This window comes from Pteronotus mesoamericanus, unplaced genomic scaffold (genome assembly GCF_021234165.1).
Source record: "Pteronotus mesoamericanus isolate MK-2021 breed Mesoamerican mustached bat unplaced genomic scaffold, CSHL_Meso_final contig_291, whole genome shotgun sequence".
NCBI lineage: Eukaryota > Metazoa > Chordata > Mammalia > Chiroptera > Mormoopidae > Pteronotus > Pteronotus mesoamericanus.
This window is the reverse complement of record NW_026555124.1, coordinates 8,330,595-8,353,822: the sequence shown is the minus strand read 5'-3', so window position 1 is coordinate 8,353,822 and position 23,228 is coordinate 8,330,595. Positions and strand designations below refer to the sequence as shown.

The window sequence follows — 23,228 nt, the reverse complement described above, 5'->3', positions numbered from 1 at the left end:
GGCAACTGATGAATGTTTCTCACCCTCTCTCTCCCATTTCCTCTCTCTCTAAAAATATATCCTTGGGTGAGGATCTTTTAAAAATTTATTTAGAGTTACTGACTGTTAAAGGATGTTGTGTATGTAATTTGTGGAGACAAATGACAGAAGTGATTTCATAGAGTAAGTGTTGAGGAATCTTAATTGCACAAAAATCAAAATTTAATCTTTTATGTCTCTATGCTCTTTGAGTTCTGAGCTGGAATACAGACAATTTTTATCATGTAATTTTAATTATCTTACTTTAATTCATTACTTGTATTGATTCAAAGATATTTTAACATTTTTTAATGTATGCAAACATACCATCATAATATTTACAGTTCAGAGAAAAAAACAAACACAATAAAAGAAAATAACATATGATGAAAAATTACCAGGTCTTTTCTAATTACAGTTGTTATTAAATAAATTGTGTGCCACCTCCCCAAAATATTGAAATCATATCCCTCAGCACCCAAGAATGTGTCTTTATTTGGAACAGGGCCTTTTCATAGATAGTCAGGTTAAAATCAGGTCATCAATGTGGGCCCTAATGCAATTGATTTTCACTGTGATAAAAAGAAGATATTTGTAAACAAAAGCAAACAAGCATAGAGGTAGGACAATGAGAAGACACACAGTAAGAACACCATATGAAGACTGAGGACTGGAGTGATGCATCTGCAAGCCAAGGAACACCAAAGATTGCCTGCAAACCACCAAGCACTCAAAGAGGCGAGGATAGAGTCCCCTAGAGATTTCAAAGGAAGCATGGTGCTGCAATCACATTGATTTCGAATTTCCAGTGCCCAGAACTGAGGGATGATAAACAACTTTGCTGTTTTAAGCACCCCTGTTTTTGTTAATTTCATATAGTAGCCCTAAGAAACAAAAACACTACTTTCCAGTGGTAAAATTCTAATAACAATAATTATAAAAGCCTACTTTTCTGCTATCTCTTCTTGTAAAATCTGCAAAGGACTCATTTCCTCTGAGTTGATTACATTTACATACAATTTTAATTAAAGAACTACTAATAAATGTTTCAAGTACAGGAAAAAATACACTTAATTCTCAGTGATGATGATTTGACAAGTCTTTATCAAAACGTTTCACTGACACATTTATTTATCTTTCTGTTCTGAAATCATGGAGAAAACTAGAGGAGATACTCATGCAAATGCCATAAATAATCAATTGAGTAATACATCGTTCACCATTGTAGGGAAGAGATCACACATAGATGCCTATCTCTTCTCTTAATTCTTCCATTTATTAATCATATAATGAGGAGAGAATAATAATTTTCATTCTTTTGCATTTTCAATGTACATATAATTTGTGGAGTTACTCATTGTATTTTCTAAGACAGTTTAGTGCTTAGAATTCTCCTGAGTTCTCTCCTGTGGCAGACAAAATGAATTTTTGGAAGGTTTTCAAAATAACATCTTTGCAAATGGGAATGGTGAGCTTAGTAGAGCATGTTGTTTGAGGTTAGCATTGGTGATTGCCATTCCTTGAACCATCAAATATGTAAAGTCATAAGGGACACTTACATAGAAGATCAGAAGAAGAGTGTTGGCATAGCTAAGCAATTCGTATTTCACATCTAAGACATTGCTTTCAAAAACAACATGCACTTTAAAAAATACTTCTTATTCTCTTGATGGTAATCCATGGCTTTGATATTTTTGTTATTCTTTGGGTTTTTGAACTGGGCCTTTGACACATGAACATATTCAAACCACTCAGACAAACCTCAAAGGCTTTCTTTTCAATTCTCTCTGGGTTGACATTTAGAGTATAACCCATTAACTAAGTGCTTTCAATATCCACAGTGGGAAACGGGGGAGATAAGTAAATATCACTGTCATTCTTTTCCTTCTTTTTCCCCTTTTTGAACAACAAATCAGTTCTGTAGATGAAATAAGTCTTGTAAATATGATCCCAATTATAAAAGATTAAGGTGCAAGTTGTTTTTTTTTAACCAGATCAACTGTTAGCATCATTAAGATTATATTGTTCACACTTACGTTAGATGAACCACAGGATCTAAGGACATAAATAAGAAAATACGAACTTATAATAATAAGAGCTGCCATTTATTTAGTTTTTCATGTGTAAAAAGGCAATACCTGATGCTTTTCAAACACTACCTTGCTTAACCTTCATAAAGAACCAATGAAGTAAATATTATTATTCTAATTTTACACGTGGGAATGTTATCTGCAGTGACATATAGGAAATACATGTGAGGGGCAAAATTTGACATTTAGTCTCTGAGAATCCATAGTCTGGATCTTTTTCAAATATGTCATCCTGAGTTTTGCACTGACACTTTTGAACATTGCCGTAAAGTCAGCACATTCCCCTTTGACAATGTGAATACAATGAATGCTGTCTACTTTGAACAAAAATGTATACTGTCTACTTTGAAGTACAAGTTCAAGAATGTCTTCAGGCAAAGAGAGGAATGTGCAAGCTTGTCCTTTTTTTTGCTCCTTCTCTTCCTAATTCCCTCCTCTCTATCCTGACCACTAAATCAAAACCTTGTGCTTTGACATTCAGACATTTGGGAGATCCCATATGCTCTTTCTCCATTTACTTATCAAAACTGCTTCTCTCTCTCCAATGGGCCCCCCTCCCAAGTAAAAACACTTATATCAGCAGTTATTGCCTAGTGACTATGAATCTGTGAATCTAAGTCTGCTACTTTCTTTTGGGGCCAGTGTGTACATCTAAGAAGAAGCAGTGCAATATAATAAAGAGGGCAGGCTTTCAAGTGAATCTTGGGATTTGAATTTCTATTCTGCTTCTCGTTAGCTGTGTCACTTAGCAAACTGCTTAGTCAGATTGTGCCTCAATTTTGTCATTTGTAACATAGTCTCAAAGTCTTAGTGTGAGAATTAAATGAGATCATGCATGTGAAGTGCTTAGACTAATGCCTGGCACACAGTAGGCAATATATGGATTAGCTGGGATTATTATTCACAGGTATCTCTCATTAATAAAAAAATGGACTAACATATATATTCCACTAAAGAAATTGCATAAAATATAAAATACCATGCAGAAGTATGAAATACTTATTTGTCAGAATCTTATTTTACGCCACTTAAATTATGTCACAAGAGGATTTATGACATATAAAATCACTTCTATGAATAAGTAAAATGGAAAATAGGTCAAGTAACTTAAGATGCTTAATTTTAACATTAAAATATTTTTCATTAATTACCTATAATTTTGTTATGAATTAATGGTTATTGAGTGGGGGATTAAAAAATAGAGAACAATCGAAATAAACTTGAAAACGTTTTTGATAAAAATTACAGAGACAAATATTTGTTCTTCAGATTCTATAACATTCTGGCTTTGTGCCTTTTAATCTCAGCACCTGGCATGATGTACTATGTTGGCTACTTTTACGGAGTTATTTTACTCTCTTCCTCAGGTCCCAGGCTTTTAAGAGTCACATAGAAAAACTTTTTTTTTTCATTGAGACACCATAGCTACCAACACTTTCCACGTTCTTCAAGCTAATTTATTTCTCAGTCATATTCACCATTTTAGTACATAAAATTGAATTTTTTAATATCTCTAATGATGAACAATATACAAATGTGTGTAAGTGAAGGACACAATTCATTGCATTATACTTTAAAATCCACAGTGTCAGCTATACATAATCTAAAACTACTATAAAAGTGTACCTTTTAAATGTAACACCAGGCATGCTTTCTTCCAATTTGCTGTAAGCAGGGCTTCAAATAATGTCCAGTGTTATGATGGTCAACCTTATTACTAGCAGAGGAAAACATTCACTGTGTATCAGCATGAGCTGGAAAAATCTCAGCTAGAATGTTTCGTCAACTAATGATGGTTTCCACTCTTTGTAAACCAATGCCTCACAACTTAAGACATATAAGCTTATATTTAATCATTTTGATAGGAAACCTTATGGTTATAACATCTACTTTAACCCTATTTTTAGTATAAAATGGCAAAACATATTTATAATAATTTTTTGCTATTGTTATTTTTCCCTTTATTTTTAATTAAATTTATTGGGGTGAGATTGGTTAATAAAATTATATAGATTTAAAGTGTACATTTCTATGATACATGATTTTTATATTGCTTCACTATTGTTACTTTACTCACAGTCCATTCAAATGTTTTACTTTTATGTAAGCCCAACTTCCCTTCTCTGCTTAAGGAACATATATGACTGGAAGGAATACATACAACCCTAAAAATGATAGATGTATGACTTAGCTGAATGCCTTGCTCAGCAATTCTCCTTAGAAATATTTCTGCAAATAACAAGCTAAGTAAATTTAAAAATCATAGCATACCAACGTGTGCCTTCATGATGGGTTGCTATTTCCCCTCTAAGTAAAAGTTAGAAGGATTGCTTTCCATTCTTTTTGTATATCTTATTAAGCCACTTCTGAATATTCAAGCCTCAAGTGATAAATGTTTTCTATTCTACCTATTCTCAGAAATACATTACTTTAAACATGATTATAACATGACTTGTATTTTTAACTAATTGTTGATAAGTATTATACTGGTTGTTAGCTCCTTGAAGTCAGGTACTTTATGTTGCATGTCTAATTTATCTGATATAATATTTATTCAGGTGTGAAAAAAATATGGTTGAAATTAAAAATGTAATTTGATTAATTTATTTTGCCTTATAGGTGTAAATGTGGATGTAGTATACTTTTTTTTAATTTTTATTTTTTGTTCAAATACATTTGTCTCGATCTTCCTGCCACCACCCTACATTCTAAAAGGCCTTGAAATTTATATAAAATGCAGTATCCTTGAATATTCTAGAAAATTCAAAGGACCTCTTGAAGTCTGTGAGTCAGGTTGAAATATTTTATAACTTCCTTCTTGCACTACTACTTCTCTTTCAGGTATATTTTCAGGAAGAAAATATAAAATTATAAGAAAAAATTGCTTACCTCTGCTTTGGAGAAATCTTAACTACAGCACTGAGGCTTATAATCAGGGAAAAGTCACTGACAGGTTCTGGCCTTAGTATAGCTGAGGTAAGTCACCTGGATTGACTACTTAATATCAAAAACAGTAGGGTTCCTACCCCACTGATGAACTTTGAGAGTTTATGCCAAGACCCAAAAAGTATTATAACTATACCAACTGGTATAAATACTGAAAGTACACGAAGGGAGGGTAGTGGCACATGAGGTGGGCCCTTATAACAGAGAGTTCCCCCAGCAGACGATAAGTATAAATACGCATTAAATATGTCAGAGCATGAGTGGTGGAGCTCTCCACAGTGCTGAACTTCTTTCTATGATCTTGCTCTACTATATAAATCTGAACATCTGAACTAACACTGTTTGTCCTGGCCTTGCATTACTACTTTATTGATTCTTGACATCAACATATTAGAGTAAGTTAAATTCTATCTGATTGCAAACAGGCATTATATCATGGATAGAAAGCTTAAATATCCACAAGTACCAAGTAGGATACGTATATAAATAAAGATATCTGTGTGCAAGGATATAAAACACAACCTAAAAAAAAAAAGCACAACTAATAGGGCATACACATTGTATACAGAGCATTCTCAGACTCTTAGTGCATTTGGAAAATATTCAGTGGCTAGTCTTTCTAAAAATTTCATTTGGGTGAAGTATACTGACATTTTAACTACATTTTAATATCACTAAATAAAATCTTTCAGATCAATTTGTTTAGCTTTATGCCAATAAGTAAAATGTCTGGCTATAATATTTTAGATAACTAAAATAATTGGCTTAGTGGAGCCCCCAAACTACTGACCTTCAACACACTGAGCAGCTAAAAACTGTAACAGACTTTAAGGACTTTCTGATGAGAAAACAAATCATCATAATCTTGTCAACCACTCCAGGCAAACGATATGATCTTCACTCATATAATTTCCTCATGACTAAATGAAGAACTTTTTGGAAAGGGCCATTTCTAAAAGAATGTTTGGAGAAAAGTACATAGTACTTCTAACCTGTTCAAGTTTCTTAAATAGTTTCAGTAAAACATTATATGCATTGTACAGATAGAGTTTATAGATTAAGAGGCAGTTGAAACAGGTCCCTTTATGAAAGAGAATAAAAATTTATTTAAATTCATTAATAATCAGAGATTTTACCAAGTTATTAGAATAAAATAAGTCTACTTGCTGATAATAAATGTCCTCAAGGAAACTTAAGGATATGAAAAGAAAAAAAAGACAATGAAAATAATCCAACGCAATTCATATTTTATTCTAGAAACTAAGTGCTAACACATCAAATTCTCTGTCTTTGTTTAAATGTCTTTCCCTGTTTAGACAGACTCAAGGTTTAATGTTTTTGAGGCTATTAAAATTCTTGAGTTAAAACTTAGTTTTGCTCTATACCTTCAGGCAACATAGGATGTATAAGGAATACAAATATCTAGAAGAACTAAATGACTTCTGTGGATAATTGGCTTAAACATTCTTGGGTCAAAGTAAAGGATGACAATTTATTGTGATATACATGCCTCAGAGAGACATATCAAGGTCATAGACATGCTGCATTATAATTGCCAAACAGCTGTGAGATGCCAATGGTTTTCAGTCACCACCCTTCACAAGCTGAATCCAAATGGCTTTCTGAAGGGGAAATAATCCACTGCATTTTGTTCTTATATTGGTAGAAACAGAGGTATACCTCTACATAGAAATACAATGTTGAGTTTATTCATTTTAATGGGCTTCAGCTCTTCCAATTCAATTTATTCACTGAAATTATTAGTATATCCCCTTTCAATATATGCACATTCCAGTGATGATAGTATTCATCCATTGATAGAAAAATATACTTAGATGATTTCATTGTTCCCTCCCACCATCTGTTATTGATGAATTTAGCTTCAAAACATTCTAAAATAATCTTTTGTTGAACTTGCAGTACCACACATCTGAGATTCAGCTAATTCTAAGAATGTTTTTGTATGTTAAAGTGCTGCTTTGAGGCCAATTGAAGCTACCTAGAACTGAGTAATTTATTCTTTTAAAAACAGCTGGGAGTGTTGCTTTAAACTGCCTAAAACACAGCATTTAAGCATGTGTACACACACACATACACATGGGAAGAAAGTTTCTGCACTACATTATAATATTTTTCAGTGTTTTGAAATTTGAGAGCAAACCAAAGGATGTTTATTTCTGAGCTGTAGTGTCTTTCTGAAGAGTCAACACCTGATACTTCAAAAACGTTAATCTCTGAAATGCACAATTTGCACCCAGAAATTCATCTTGTAAGATAAACAAGCACAGTAAGTGGCAATATTAGTAGAAATCACTGGCTGAGTTCCATATATAGAGGGAGGGGCAAAAATACATTAACAGTTGTTCATATGAAAAATAGTATAATAATTAATAAATAATAGCACAAGAACTCTGTTTTGTGTTCTCACAACTATAAACTATGTTTGCCACACCCTGTATATCCAATTTCTTCTAAAATTTACTTTGCTTGACACAACACAGATATTAATTAGCATAATAAACAAATATTTTAATAAAAGTATTTGCATCCTACTTTGAGAGCATTAATAAAGTCATACTTTGGTAAGTGGGTCAAATAACTTAAAAAAACTATGGGAGTAGGTAGTTTACCATAAATAATGATTTCATTTAAAAAGTTAAAATATGCCAGATTATATCTGAAAGGATGGAAAAAAGTTATAATTGGCCTACAGACAAACAAAGTATGGAAGTCTTGCTTCGGTTCCTTAAACACAAAATATATCATTTCTCTCAAAGACCTGCTGGAGTAACATCGATAATTTCCTTGAAAAATCACCGTGACTTAAATTTGCAATTTCTAAGAAATTTTGGAGATTGGATCTTGCTAACTTACCATCTCTCAATTGCTCAAACATTTAATACAGTACTTTTGTTCTTCCTAAACTTTATCATTGTTGCCTTCAGCCAATATAGGAACATATGTGCCTGAGACCACAAGAACACATGGCTGTTTACTAAATATATAACATGAAGCGAAATACAAAAAATGAAGATGCAGTTTTCCCTTTACCACTGAGAATGTTGACACCACATTTACATTATAAAAATAGTGCTAAAGGCCTACAGTTGTTACTACAAAACATATATAGTTGCAACCAGTGTTCTACAGTTACTTCTGAATATTCTGTTATACAACTGTCAAGAGTACTGATATTCTTTTGTAAGGGAAAAAAGAAAAGAAATACTAACGTTTATTATCCAAGCTCATAAATTTAAAGGAATTGTAATATCTTGATAATCTAAAGGGCATCTTCAGAAAGTCAAATATGAAAGATAACTATGTCCAGATAATAAGCTGTTTTCTATTGGAATAAACAGTATTTTGTTAATTTAAAAAAACAGCATGTTTTACTTTCCTTTAATAATCTATTAGTGATGTCAACCTAAAATAGAAATGTGACTACCTCTTATATGATATTTGGGTAGAAAATGAAAAACTCAGAAATCATTAAGAAATTTTAACATACATAGAAGCATGACAGCTTGTGATCTTCTAAAAAGTTGGCTAACGATTCTTTTATCCAACATTGAGTTCTACCTCTGCGTGTGCACCTTAAGAATCTAGTTTAAAATGAAACATTAATTTCAAAGAACTTGGTCACATATTTTTACTTTATTTAAACATTTAGTTTCATGTAGTATATATTTAAATTATATTACTATATGCGACCCTCGAAATAGCAAGTCACCAGTCACTTTTGTGATTTTTAGATAGTAGAGTATATAGACGTAACACAATGACTGACATAGAGCAGCATGTGCTTTCCAACATAATGGTTCATTGAATATTTAAACATATGGAAATGATATTTATGTGGTTACACATATACATACAAATCAGACCAAACTGTTTCCCTTACAAGATCAAGAGGTAAAGAAACCAGAGTATTAGAAATACATCCAAAACTTATAGAAGTGCATTACACAAGGCATAGAAAAGTCCTGATTTTAATCTTAAGAAAATTTGTTCTTTGTCATGTCCAATATGGTTAACAGAAATGGTGTTTTCAACAATCACAGTGGTTGTATTTATTATACACTAAATAATAAAAGAAAAAAATAAACTCAAGTTAATATTAACCCATGAGAACTTACTTTTTCTGACTATGGATGTTTTAAAACTTCCAAACATATTTGGGGGAAATATTGACAAATTACACTTGGAAATATATGTAAACATTTCTGATTTATAGTAGGGAAGGCCATTCTTAGCCTAAAAGCAATGAAAGGAGTCACTAAAAGAAATATAGATGAATCTTGTTAAAAAATTTAAAAAATCTAGATTATAAAGCATCATCAAAAAATGAACAGGCAAATAATAAATGGTGAAAAAGTTTATAAAGTACACAAAATATGAATATATTTCATAGTTATTATACTCTTAATAACCAACATAAGGATGTAAAGAACTGAAAAAATTTGGCAAAACACATAAATATTCATTTTATGGAAAGGTAATTAAAAAGCAGCTATGAAATGGTGTTTATAAAAATTATTCCATTAAACTTAAAAACACATATGAGTTAATAGAGAAAAATGTGAAATATATGTGTATATATTCATGTATATAGACATATTTGTATTTGTATAGATATGTAAAATAATTATATTTTACACTTTGGGTAGATATATAGCTCATACATATACATGATAGATATAGATATAAAATAGCATTTGTAAATATATATAGTATGTGCTATATATATATACTCTTTCTATATAAAATATATATAATTGTATTTGGCTGTTATAATTACCTCGTTATTATACAATAATACACATATATAAGTTCATTTGACTATTTTATATATATGAAATTATATTTTTTCATGCAGTATATATTTAAATTATATTGCTAGATAAAACCATCTAAATATCAAGTCAACAGGTGCTTCTAGTATGTTTAAATAGAAGATTAATAGACATAAGTTTGAAATACAGCAACCAATAGGTACAGATATACAAAATTATATAAATGAATTTGTATATACTATATAAAATTTTATAGATAGGCATATACATATGCCTATTTCACATAAATATACATATATAAATATATATTCTCACATATATACACACATATACATAATTTAGCTATTAATGAGAAGAGGAAAAATAAAAAAACAAAATAAAAGTTAAATCTCAGAAAGGACTATATTGATATAGCAACACTGGGTTTCTCTAGGTCATAAGAAAATGGTTATTTTTATTTCTGTTAGATTCTTTTATAATTTCAAAGTGCTGCAATAATATACAATGTCTTTTTAATAGAATACTAAGTTATATTTAAAAGTTTAAATATGCATAATACCATGTTTGTTGAATTATATAGTTACAGTCATATGTTTACTAAATATATTATCATTTCCATTTTTGTCATTATTTTTTAGAACTTCATCAAAATAAATACAGGTAAATAATAAAATATTCTCCAAGATTTTATATTTTCATTTTTTACTATTTTCTCCTCTTATTGCTTTTTTCTATTACAATCATTTTCAGTTTTCCTTTGGTTTTATTAGCAATATACTGTATTACATTTTCATAACATGCATATATTATTTAAAATCATATGAAAGTGACTGTGTAAATAAAAAATGGTTGATTATTGGCAATTTCATATGGCTTTAACACTTTCTTTTTCTTTAAATTATTTTTTAAAAGATTTTATTTATTTATTTATTTTTAGAGAGAGAGGAAAGGAGGGAGAAAGAGAGAGAGAGAAACATCAATGTGTGGTTGCCTCTCATATGCCTCCAACTGGGGACCTGGCCCACAGCCCTGTCATGTGCCCTGACTGGGAACTGAACCAGGGACCCTTTGGTTCACAGGCCAGTGCTCAATCCTCTGAGCTGCACCAGCTAGGGCAGCTTTAACCCTTTCCAAAGTGCAGTTTTATGCATTCTCCCATCTGATCATCAACCTTGTCATAAGAAAATATTATACTCACACAAAAGAAGAAAAAATAGGGTTTTAAAGAGCCATTACTAAATCTACATGAACTGGATCAACCAGGTATGTTAAAAGAGTGCTGCTTTGATTGCTGGTTGAAGATGTGAATGTGCTAATGAAAGCCATTATTATGGATTAGGTCCACATTTCCATCTTCCTTCTACAACCCCCCACCACCAAAACTTACCATGATGATGACCATAGAGCCTTCCTTCAATGACCTACTAATTATTGCTTTTAGTGTTTTTATTATTTTATTACTATGTCTAAAACAACATATTTACTCTTCTCACTAATCTATTTTATAAGATTAAAGAGTAGATTATACTCCAGTTTTACCCAAAAGATAAAATCTTCTTGTTCTTAGCAAGAGAATACAAAAATTGAGGGAAAAAATTTGTGGAAATTTGATTTGGGTCATTGATTCCATTTTTATGGTAACTATATCAATTGCATAGAAAATGCAACAGCCATGCACATATAACACCAATGATTATATATGACCAGGCTTTCTTCTCAATTTTTAAAATCAATATAAGTTTTAAAACTTCATTCATTACCAAGGTTGAAAAATATCCAAGTATAGAAGACTTCCGCTGCTTTCTTCCTCTCATTCCCTAAGCCCCTTATGCCTACTGTGAAATCAACGCATAAACCAAGAATTAGTGTTTTTTTTTTTCAATTCTACCACTTACATATTTACATGGCAAACACAGAAGGACTTTGGGAAGTACATTCTGGAAGACCACAAAAAGAATTCTAGGAAGTAAAGAAGAGTTTCAAGAAGTGTATTATAATACATAAAACCTTAAAAACCCATTCATTTCTATGTGCCTATTTCCCTTTCTACATTCATACACATATCAAATAAAAATTCTGCCTAAAACTTGGGCAGTTCTCTTATACCACTTGCAAATACTACATAAAGGTTCTCACTAGAATATTTACAGTAGTTGAAGCCCTAAAAAAGTAAGTTCTTATTTTAAAATATACCGAAGTATTTAATACATATTTTCCCCTATGTGCTATTTTTAGAAGTACCAAATTCAAATATTGTTCTGTGTTCTTATTTATCTAGTATTTTATTGAGAATATAGTGGACACCCTTGTTTGATTCAATTATTTACCTCAAAGGGAAAAATGTTACAAAATAATTTGAAAAAGAATGTCAATGCACTTTCTACTATCATAGAATCAAAAGGCACATAGAATTCTTTGAACAATGTAATGTAACTGGGACATTTATGAGTTAAAATCCTTGGGATTTTGGTGCAACTGAAAGAAGACTCAAGATTTTTCTATTTTTACTTATTTCCTCTGTGATCATGTTACAGTGATTTACCTTGACCATGTTTGCAAAAGTCCTACTTTCATCGTTATTGAAAAGTCTGTTCCTTCCTTTGTATGAGCAGATTACATTTTTAAACTTCCTCATTATTTAAAGCAGCAGCACTCTGAATGATTATGTGTGCCATGTACACAAATCAAGACAGACACAACTCTCCAATGAACAAGTGGATTAGACAATGTGACAACAAAGGCAGTGGTAATTATAAAAGACCTACTGACATGATGTGTTTTCTAAATCTCATTAGGATGACATTTTTTTTAACTTGTTATTGGATATGGATGAAGGGGGTGAGGTAATTAAAATCTTTACAGGTCTTGTACTTGATATACTATAACAACATAGTTACGATATGTGAGAGGTACATTTCAGGCATTGGGTCACCCCTGTGTCTTATAAATCTCTTATTTAAGAATCCATGACATTTAGTCTAATTGCTTTTCTATTTTTATATTGTTAAAATGTTTATATTCACATTTTTAGTATTTCAGGGGTAATGCTTTAAAATAACTTAACAAAAGGATTTTGTGATCTTTTAATAAACTGTACCTTAAAACATGAATAAAGTAAGTGTCATGACTCTTTCAAAAACTGTGTGTGGTGTGTGTATATGGGGGAGGGAGAGGGAGAAGGGAGGAGAGAGAGAGAGAGATTGAGACTGATCTTAGGAGAGACTAAAATTTCATTAAAACATATACTTAAAAATTTGCTTAATTCAGCAAAGCATTATTTTCAAACAATTTTATCCAGGGAGTCAATACTTTTGTATAGATTCAGAATTTTCTATCTGAAAGGACAACCAAGTAAATGAACTAGCTCTTACTCCTGGAAGACTGTATTTGTGGGTCCTCTTTCATTGTGCCTGGATAGACCTCAACTTTTAAAAAAGTGTCCAGTAAGAGCTGAAGTTTAACTAATGCAACCAAAACACATGAAATTAGTATTATTCTTTTTAATTGCATTAGTTCTAAAATATTGTATCTCTTGTTTTCCTAAGAACCAGAGCCCTATGGTTTGCTCTCAATGTTAAAATTAGTCAAAGTCATATTACAAAACACAGTATAGATCACATGATGGCCTATATTTAATAGGTTATGAATGCTTTGGGAAGATGATGTTAAAACTTCTTATATTTACTATAGGGCTTTCAGTGGATATCGCATCACGGTTCACACATTTCATTGGTCCCTTTGTGCCTGGCCTCACAGGATAAAGCAAAGTACTCTATGGTGAGAGAACAGAAACGTTTCACAGGATTGTTCCCCCATCATGAAAAAAAAATCCATAAATGAAATAGCTTGCAGCAATCATGAAGATATTTTACAGGATATCTTAGTAGGAAACTAACCAAAAGGAGTAGATAGAGACTTGAAGGAAAAACAAAACAAGCATGGTTAGAAAGCAGATGGTGCTCCTCTGAATTTATCTTGCTTCATTCTATATTAATGAAAGAATCTTCAAAGATTACTGATAGTTTGACTTCTGGGGTGAAAAGCCTACATCTTCAAAAGGAGTAGAGCCAAGAGCTGCAAGAAGATAATTCTTCCCATGTTTATGCAGTTGATGACACCCAGACCAGAGAAGATTATAGCCCTAATGCTGTGAACATTTGGGCCATGAGTTGGTTATTACTATTGTGTCCTACAAAAGTCCTGACAAAGAACTATTTTTGTTTTATTAAAATAAAGGCAGAGATTCTAGTTTACTGACTTGACAAAATTCCTTGTATTCAAGAAAGTAAAACATAGATGATCCATGGAGGATTAAGGTGTCATTATTAGAGATGAAAACCATACAGATTGCCTGAACATTAATGGTAAATTACCTTTAAAAATATCATGAGGTCTCTCAGATGGCATGAATTACATAGGGCTCTCAGAGACCAGAAATTGTGTCAAGAAAGAGGCTCAAGAGGAAACCCCCATCTCTCTGTGTGTTCATGGCTGAATTTCTGTGTTTGGGTAAATATGATTTCTAGCAATAAAAATGAGGAGGCCATGAGAGAAAGAGAGCAAGAGAATGCAATCTGAAAAGGAGAAATACTTTAGGATATAAATACTTTCTCAGTTATTCTCTTAGTCTTTGAGAGGATAATAAGAGAAAACTATGAACAACTATACATCTGAAATTGAATGGTCTGGGAGAAATGGATAAATTTCTATAAACATACAACCTAGCAAGATTCAGTCATGAAGAAAACTAAAATCTTAACAGATGAGTAATGAGTAAGGGGATTGAATAGGTAATCAAAAACCTAACAAAGAAAAGTGCAGGGCTAGATGGCTCCACTGAAAGATTCTATCAAATATTTGAAAAAGAAAGTGTTTCTTCTAAGATCAGGAACAAGTCAAGGATGACCAACTTCCACTTCTATACAACAATGGAAGTCTTAGACAGAGAAATTAGGCAAGAAAAAGAAATAAAAGGCATCCAAATCAACAAACTACAAATGCTGGCAAGGATGTGGAGAAAGGGAAACACTTTTCTACTGTTGGGAAAGCAGATTGGTACAGCCACTGTGGAAAGCAGTGTGGATATACCCCAAAAAATTAGAAATGGATCTGACTTTTGACCTAGAATCCCACTTCTGGGAATATATCTGAAGGAACCTAAAACACTAATTCAAAGAACATAAGCACCCCTATGTTCATTGCAGTATTATTTATAATCACCAAGATATGGAAGCAGCTAAAGTGTCCATCAATAGATGAGTGGATAAAACAACTATGGGACATTGACACGATGGAATACTACTCAGCCATACAAAATAAAAATATTTAACTTTTGCAACAATATATGGATGATCATGGAGAACGAATAAGCCAGTCAGAGAAAGACAAATACTATATTGATTTCACTCATAATCTAATGGGCAAAATGAGCTAAGAAGCAAAACAGAGACAGATTCATAGATAGAGAGCAGGATGACAGCTATGGTAGCGGGAATTTAGGGCGTGCAGGGATCAAGTAAAAAGATAGAAGGACTAATGGACATGGACACTAGTGTGGTGATTGTTGGGGGAGGGGGCTAAATGACAATGTAAAAAAGTAAATAAACTAAAAAAAAATAAAATGAAAACCTTAATTTTTTAATTAAAAAAAAGAAAGAGAAAAATAAGTAAAATAATCTGTTCACAAATGACATGATTTTATACGGAGAAAATGCTAAAGATTCCACATCACACCCCCTCCTTCAAAATTTGTTAGTTCTAACCAGCAAATTCAGTACAGTTGCAAGACACAAAATCAACAGAAAAAGTAGTTGCATATCTATATATTAACAACAGACAACTTGAAAAAAAATCCAACACTGCAATGGTATCAAAAATAATAAAATACTTAGAAATAAACCTAACAAAGGAGATGAGAGACCTGTACACTGAAAACTATAAAAATTGCTCAAAAAAAATTAAAGAAGCTATAAATTAATGAAATGTCATCTCATGTTCAGGGACTGAAAGATTTAATTTACTGTTAAAATGCCTGTACTATCCAAAGTGATCTACAAATTCAATGCAATTTCTTTCAAAATTCTATTGGCATATTTTGCATAAAGAATTAAAAATATCTAAAATTCATTTTAGAACCACAAAGGACCCCAGATAGCCAAAATGCTCTTGAAAAAGAAAAAGCTGAAGACTATGTACTTTAGGACTTTAAAATATAATAATAAAGGTACATTAATCAAATCAATATGGCACAGGCATAAAGAGAGACATATATAACAATGGAATAAAATAAAAAGTCCAGAATTAAACCTATACATATATAAGGTTAAATGATCTTCCAAAAGGATGTGAAGGCTGCAAAATGAGGAAATGACATTCTCTTCACCAAACAATATGGATAAAGCTGGCTATCTATATGCCAAAAGAATAAAATTGGTCCCTTATCTTGTATACAAATACAAACTCAAAATGGATTAAAGATATATATGTAAAATCTGAAACTGTAAAACTCACAGAAGAAAATAAAGGAGAAAGGCTTTGTGTTATTGGTCTTGGCACTAATTTCTTGGACATGAAACCAAAAATACAGGCAGCAAAAGTAAAAAACAGATACTGGAGACTACATCAAACTGAAAACCCTCTGTGCTGCAAAGGAAATAATATGGTGAAAGAGAACCTATAAAATGGGCTAAAACATTTGGGAAGCAAATATCTCATAGGAGGTTAATATCTAAAAAATATAAGGCACTCCTACAACTCAGCAAAAACACCAAAATAACCTAATTAAAGATGGGAAAGAAATGAATACACATTTATCCAAAGAAGACATACAATGGCCAACAGGCATATGAAAAGAAGTTCAACATCACTAAGCACCAGTATAAAACAAATCAAATCACAATGAGCTATCACCTCACAAAACAAACAATAACAGGTGTTGCAGAGAATGTAGAGAAATTGGAATTCTTAAGTACCTTCACTGAGGATATATGCAGGTTTCTCACAAAATGAAAAAAAAATATAATCATATGATTGAGCCATTCAAATTTTGGACATTTATTTTTAAAAAACGGAACTGAAAGCTGTTTGAGATGTTTAGCGTAGCACTAATCACAATAGCCAGGAGGTAGAAACAATCTAAATTTCCATAGGCAAATGACTGGATAAAGGAAATATAATGTATATATACATACAATGAATTATTTAGCCTTACAAAAGGAGTATGATACAACATGGATGAAACTTGAGGACATTATGCTAAGTGTAATAAGTTAGTCACAGAAGGACAAATAATATATGATCCACCTGTATGAGATATCAAAAGCAGTCAAACTCATAAAAGAAAAAATAAAATGGTGGTTTCCAGGAACTAAGGGGAGGGAAAAATGGAGGAGTTACTATTCAGTGGGTATAGCATTTAAGTCCTGCAAGATGAAAAAGTTCCAGAGCTCTCAGATCTGCCATACAACAATATGTATGAATTAACAATACTGTATTAAACCCTTGAAAATTTGTTCAGACAGTACATCTCGTGTTATGTAATATTTTTCATATTGCAATAAAAGTAGGAAAAGAAAAATAAATTTAAAAATAAAGAATCTTAGTGATTTTGAAGGCAGTGCTTCTTTGCTTGAATTAACACCATGGTCATGGTCACCCTAGAATTAAAACAAAACAAAAAATCAAAAATATTTGATTGCTCCTTCAGCCATAGCATAATGATTATGATCCCTGACTCATCAGTATTTACCAGTTGACACTGAAGTCAGCCAACTTTGCTCGTGAAAATCCCTTTGTTTGCCATTTTCATTTCCATTATATCACACCAACTTACCCTTGGATGGACCAGCACCACTCTGCTTACTTGTTGACAGACATGTTTTCTATCTGCACATGTTGGTCACAGGTCACTATACCCTTAAATTTAACTGTATACTCCCCTTCAAAATAAGTACAGCAGAATCATAAATATTGAAATAGCTGGTCAGCAAGGATGGATTGAGTAGGGCTCAGTCTCTTTCCTCAGCATGTCTTTAACAGCTCATGTTTGTTACTCTCTTTGCCTCAGGGATAGAAATGTGAAAGAAAGAGTCAATAAGTGGTGCAGAAAATTGCTCTGGTGCACCCTGATTTCTCCTCTCTTTAAATTCTTACTGAATTTATTATTTATTCTATTTTGTTTAGTGCAGAATTGCTGTATAATAGTATGTTTCCCTATTAGATTATTGGTCATTGTTTTGTTTTCCTTTTTTACTTTCTGACACTACTTCCTGAACAGGACTATATCTCCCATAATCTTACTGTTTGAGTGATTCCAAATAGCTGAACTCACATGACTCTAAAGTTCAAAGTGGGAAGTGGCCTTTGGACAGGATAGAGAAGAACCTTGACCTCTGCATTACCCAGCAGTAATGCTAAGGACCTACCGACACCACACAAAAAGAACTTTTTTCAACCTTAATTTACTTAATTTGTTGAACAGGTGATATATTCACAAAGCTCAAAAACCAAAAAGTACCCCCCAGAAACCAACCCATATTGCACAGTTTCCCTCCTACCCTTGCCTTCCCTCTGTCCTTCATTCTTCTTGCATCCTTCCTTCTAGGTGATCCTGAGAAGCAGACAGCAGTGTCTGCAGTCTCCCAGATACCTCTGAACTAAAACATTAATCTGTTTCAGTCCTAGCCAAGGAGGGATGACTGGAGTGGTGTCAAGCTTTGCTTTCCAGCTGTGTCCTGTCAGTCAGCGATCAGAACCATACGCACAGCTGATTTCTTAGAAGTCAATTAATCCATCACTGAGGCAATCAAACTCTTACTGAGCACTCATGAAGACTAGCATTGTGCTATGGGTTACAGAGAGAATAGAAATAAAAGAACAGTTGAAGTTATTAATTTTAGAAGACATATGTGGAAAAATCACTGTATCTACATAAAATTGTCAATAAAAGAGTATTTTCAAACTGAGCAAGTGTGAGGTTTCCAATATACACTTATCTCTACCAATATATTTAATTATTTATAGCTTATTAGAACTTTAGGTGCCATCAATGCTAATCTACTCATTTAACTAATGAAAAAATGGACATTTGGAGAAGCAAGGTTTATTGTTAAGAATATGGAGTCTAGACCTAGCCCGACTCAGTTTAAATCCTCACTTTATCATTTACAGCTGTATGGCATTGGACAAACTACCTAAGTTCTTTATGCTTAATGTTTCCATCTGTAAAATGGGCACAATAAAAATATCTCTTTCATAAGATTATAGTGATTATTACATGGGTTAAGATATGTTAGTGGCTAAGAAGGGAGTCTGACACAGAATGAGCACCATAGAAGTGCAAGATGGCATCGTGATAGGTTAAGCGACTTGCAGAAGATGAAATAGCCAAATGACAAAGAAAGGGTTATTAGATGATAAAATTAGGTATTGAATTATTCATTACAAGCCATTAAAGGGATATCAAATTCATAATAAGGTTATTATGGCAAGGGAATTGGCAGTGTACAAATGAAAAAAGAATCTAAAAAAATTAGAGTGGATGAAGGTGATACTTGCATTGGGGGTTGAGTTAGCTCATAAATAGAGAAATAGAAAATCAAGAAAGTAGGCAAAGGGTTTCATAAGTATCACTGGACCAGGAGATAGATCTTCTCTTAGTGATCTTCTCTCCAAATCTGCTCTTGCTGAAAATAATCCCCTTTGTTTTTCTTTTCACATTTTTCAGAAAAAAAGTAGAATGGAAAATAAGGATACTCATAAGTAAGACCTATATGGCTGGGTAGTAAACATTTTAAACACTAGCTTAACTTACAATCAGGACTGCATAAATTCTGGTCTTTGTTTTACTTGATAGTCTGGTGCATTTAATAGTATTAGCAAAAATAAAAATAAAAATAAAAGAAATGAGTTATTGTCCATCTGTTCATATCTGTTCATATGTGAGTGCTAATGTGGGTTTTTAGAAATATAAAAAGTAAGTTTGAAAGTTTGGTAAAAGTTTGCTTCTTACTTTAAAATAAATTCATAATTATCCCTTTAAATTCTGTCATGAAATAATTTTATCTATCTAAACTATTAATAAATGTAGTATGTTTCTAAGTAATAATTTATATCTTTACTGAAGAGAAAATGGAGAAAGCTCACAAGTACCAGTGATCTACAATTTTCAATTTAGTTGTGTTAAGTGACTGAATAAATAACAGGGAAATACTTAAAAATAAACAGTTTTCCTGCAAGAAATGCACAAATATATATACATCTTGTGGAGTTCCTGCCTTTTGTATTAGCTGGTCCACCTACAGGATACAGTAAGCCTAGACATGGAAGCCAAATCTAATCAAGTTGCGATAACAACAAAATACAAAGGGATCTCTCTTCTCCAAGACTTAATTTTGAGAAACAAGAAAGAGGGGAAATAAACAGTGAGCTACTTTGCCAATGTAATCCTTCAGGTATTAAATCCTCATCATCATTATTTTTTCCTACCAAACTTAATATACTGTGGGAACTAGTTTGTGAAATTATAAAAATAATATGGTAGTTGTTGGTCTGCCTGCCAGTACAGCTTAAGCCTAAACCTAGAATTTGGAACCCAATCTTCTAATTAAATTATAGACAAATAGTTATTTACAATTATTATTTAAACATTCTAATGGATTAAATTGATTGAATCTGACTTATTATGGGTTACTGAGCATAATTTGTGAGTAATGGAAAGGGCAAACAATTACATTTTCAGCACTCAGTCACTCAATGTCATTGGACAAAGAAACTGTACAAGTCTATTGTCGGTGTGCATTTGCACCCTGGAAACCTGGACACCACTGAACCTGAAAGGCTTCTAGACAGCTGTAAGTTTGTCACTTTCACTATTTGCATATTAAGATCTCTGCAGGCAGACAATGCTTCAAGTGATAGGCCAAACAGCTCCTTCAGAAGTCATTAAGCACAGTGTTGTCAAATATATGTTAGTTGTCATACAACTTTGAAAACTAAAGAGATCATTTAAAATCTATCTCAGATCTGTCAGAGTGAGAAGAAAGACTAAGGTATTTAGCTATAGTCCTAAGCCACCAGTGAAAACTGGAAGTGCTGAAAATTTGTAATGCTAGAAATCTTTTCCCAGGAAGAAAAATAGAAAGTAACAATACCTATCATCATACAACTATAGTAAAATAAAGGCTTTACTTTATAAGTAAAATCACAGAGCAGGTAATGAATGCTAGCTAATCTTTGTTACAACAATTAGGGGTACAGGCAAAGTCAAGAGCCACTTTGCTGATGAACATAGCACAGCTTTTTCTGTGGATTAATTGTGTTTTCCTAGCCTAAACTGCAGGACAAATGAGAAGAAGTCCTGTTTCACCAAAGCAAAGCGTTTTGTCCGTATGTTAATTAAGCTTCTCAAACTGTTCCCTATGTTCTGAGAAGACAAATAATGTATGATAGGTCCCAGAGAGCACCCAGAATAGTACTGCATCCACAATAAATGTTCAGCAATTGGTCATTTATTGCTTGACTCTTGAGTAAGCCCATAAAATAAATGGCTCAATGCAAAAGAATCAAACAGGGATGATTACCATTTTGGACGTGAATTTAAATTTCTGTGTCCTTCACATCTACATCAAATGTTTCTGCAATACGATGGACTGACTCTCCCCTCTGTGGATGGCAACACCATGGAACACTGTGTCCCCTCCTGCCCCCACACTCTCTCACTAACCCTATGAATAGGGATGAGAAATTATGTGTACAGACTGTTTACCATGGAAATGATCTCCTGCTTATGGAACAGTATTTGATGTAGATGATGATAGGAAAAGAAGAAAGAACCACAACTGCTCCTACGGAGTCATCTAGCTGTACCTTTTCATGAAAAAAAGAGGGGGGATTAAATTGTGAAATTATGTGCTCAATGGGTAAGGGAAACATTATTTATTGGATAATTATTTGCATCCAATATATGAAAAATTATATGAATAAACAAAGACAATATGTGTAATATTTTTATTATTATTACTATAATTCAAGCTCACTGATTATGTGTGCATGTGTGTACCTGTGTGTGTAAAACAGTCAGATGTACAAAACTATCAAATATGGCATTATATAACCTTAACTATTTTAATAGTATAACTACTACACTTTAGATAATTTTACTAAATTAGAAAGAGAGAGATAGATAGATAGATAGATAGATAGATGATAGATAAATGGGGGGGAGCCAGCAATACCTAAAAATTTTACTCTTCTATGGTTTTACAATTCTAATCATAAAAATGGTTGCTTTTAAAACACTAGTGTGTGTTTGAGCAGTGTGACTGCCTGAGGTTAGAATATGCTAGTACCCATAACAGGGAAACAGAGGCTTGGCCTAAGGTCTAAACAAATAAGTATGTTGAGGCCAGGGACACCATCAAAAGGTCAGGCTCCAGGGTAAAATGACAGTCTCCATCTAAAGCCCCTAGGTAAACATGGGGTCCAGCCAGGAAAACAGCCACTTCTCCAGGAAAATATGAGACTAACAGAGTCAGGGCAACCTTGGAGTCAGATAAAAAGCAAGTGGGCAAACAGGAGGAGCCAGAACACTGGGTCAGAACTTTGAGAGGGACCTTCTGATTTGTGAGACAAGCAACAGCAGAAAACTGTTTCAAATGCATCAAGCTAACAATAGGTTAAGGCATCCGAAATTTTTAAAGACTTTTTAAAGTTTGGATATAGACTGCTCTTGTATACTTGGACTGACTGCATGCAAGTGACAAGCATAGGGAGGGTGAGAAAAAAGATCAGTAAGTTAGTAAATCAATTTAGCTGCCTTTGGATAATCTGCTACCATCATTTTGCCCTGAATGCTTGCAATGTATCTACAGTTTATTCATTTATTTCGCAAAAAAAAAATAAAAGCCCTGAGGTAAAAACAAGCTAGTATATAAGAAAGGGAAAAATGTTAGTAAGACCGAACAAAATGAGTGAAGGAGAGTGAGGAATCACAGAGAGAGGAAGGTGCCAAATCACAAGGTCTAGAGTAAGGAGTTCGTTTTGGAGAAGATTAGATCAGCGGTTATTCCAGTCATCTTACAGTCATGATGGTGGTTTGATTAGGAGGTTAGCTCTGGGACTGAAAAAAAACTCACTATAAATTTGGCATATGTTTTGGAAGTGCACTCACATGAGCTTTCAATTGGAATATATTGTGTATGTGTGTTTTAGGGAGGGAGTCAGTGAGAAATTTAGGATGACATGACTTCTGGGTATTTGGATTGTACAGGTCAGTATATGGTAACAGTATTTAGTGAGAAAGGATTTCTGCAGAAATTATGAACATGAAAAGAGGAAATAAATAGCTCTGTTTTAGGTTTGAGAAATTTGAGATACCTCTTAG

General features: G+C 32.7%; 1 protein-coding gene across 6 annotated transcripts in view; it reads right to left on the bottom strand.

Moving 5' to 3' along the window:
- The window catches only part of NRXN1 (neurexin 1), a 1,065,318-nt gene that overhangs the window by 837,878 nt on the left and 204,212 nt on the right, over window positions 1–23,228 (bottom strand). The gene's annotated exons all lie outside the window — the stretch shown is intronic.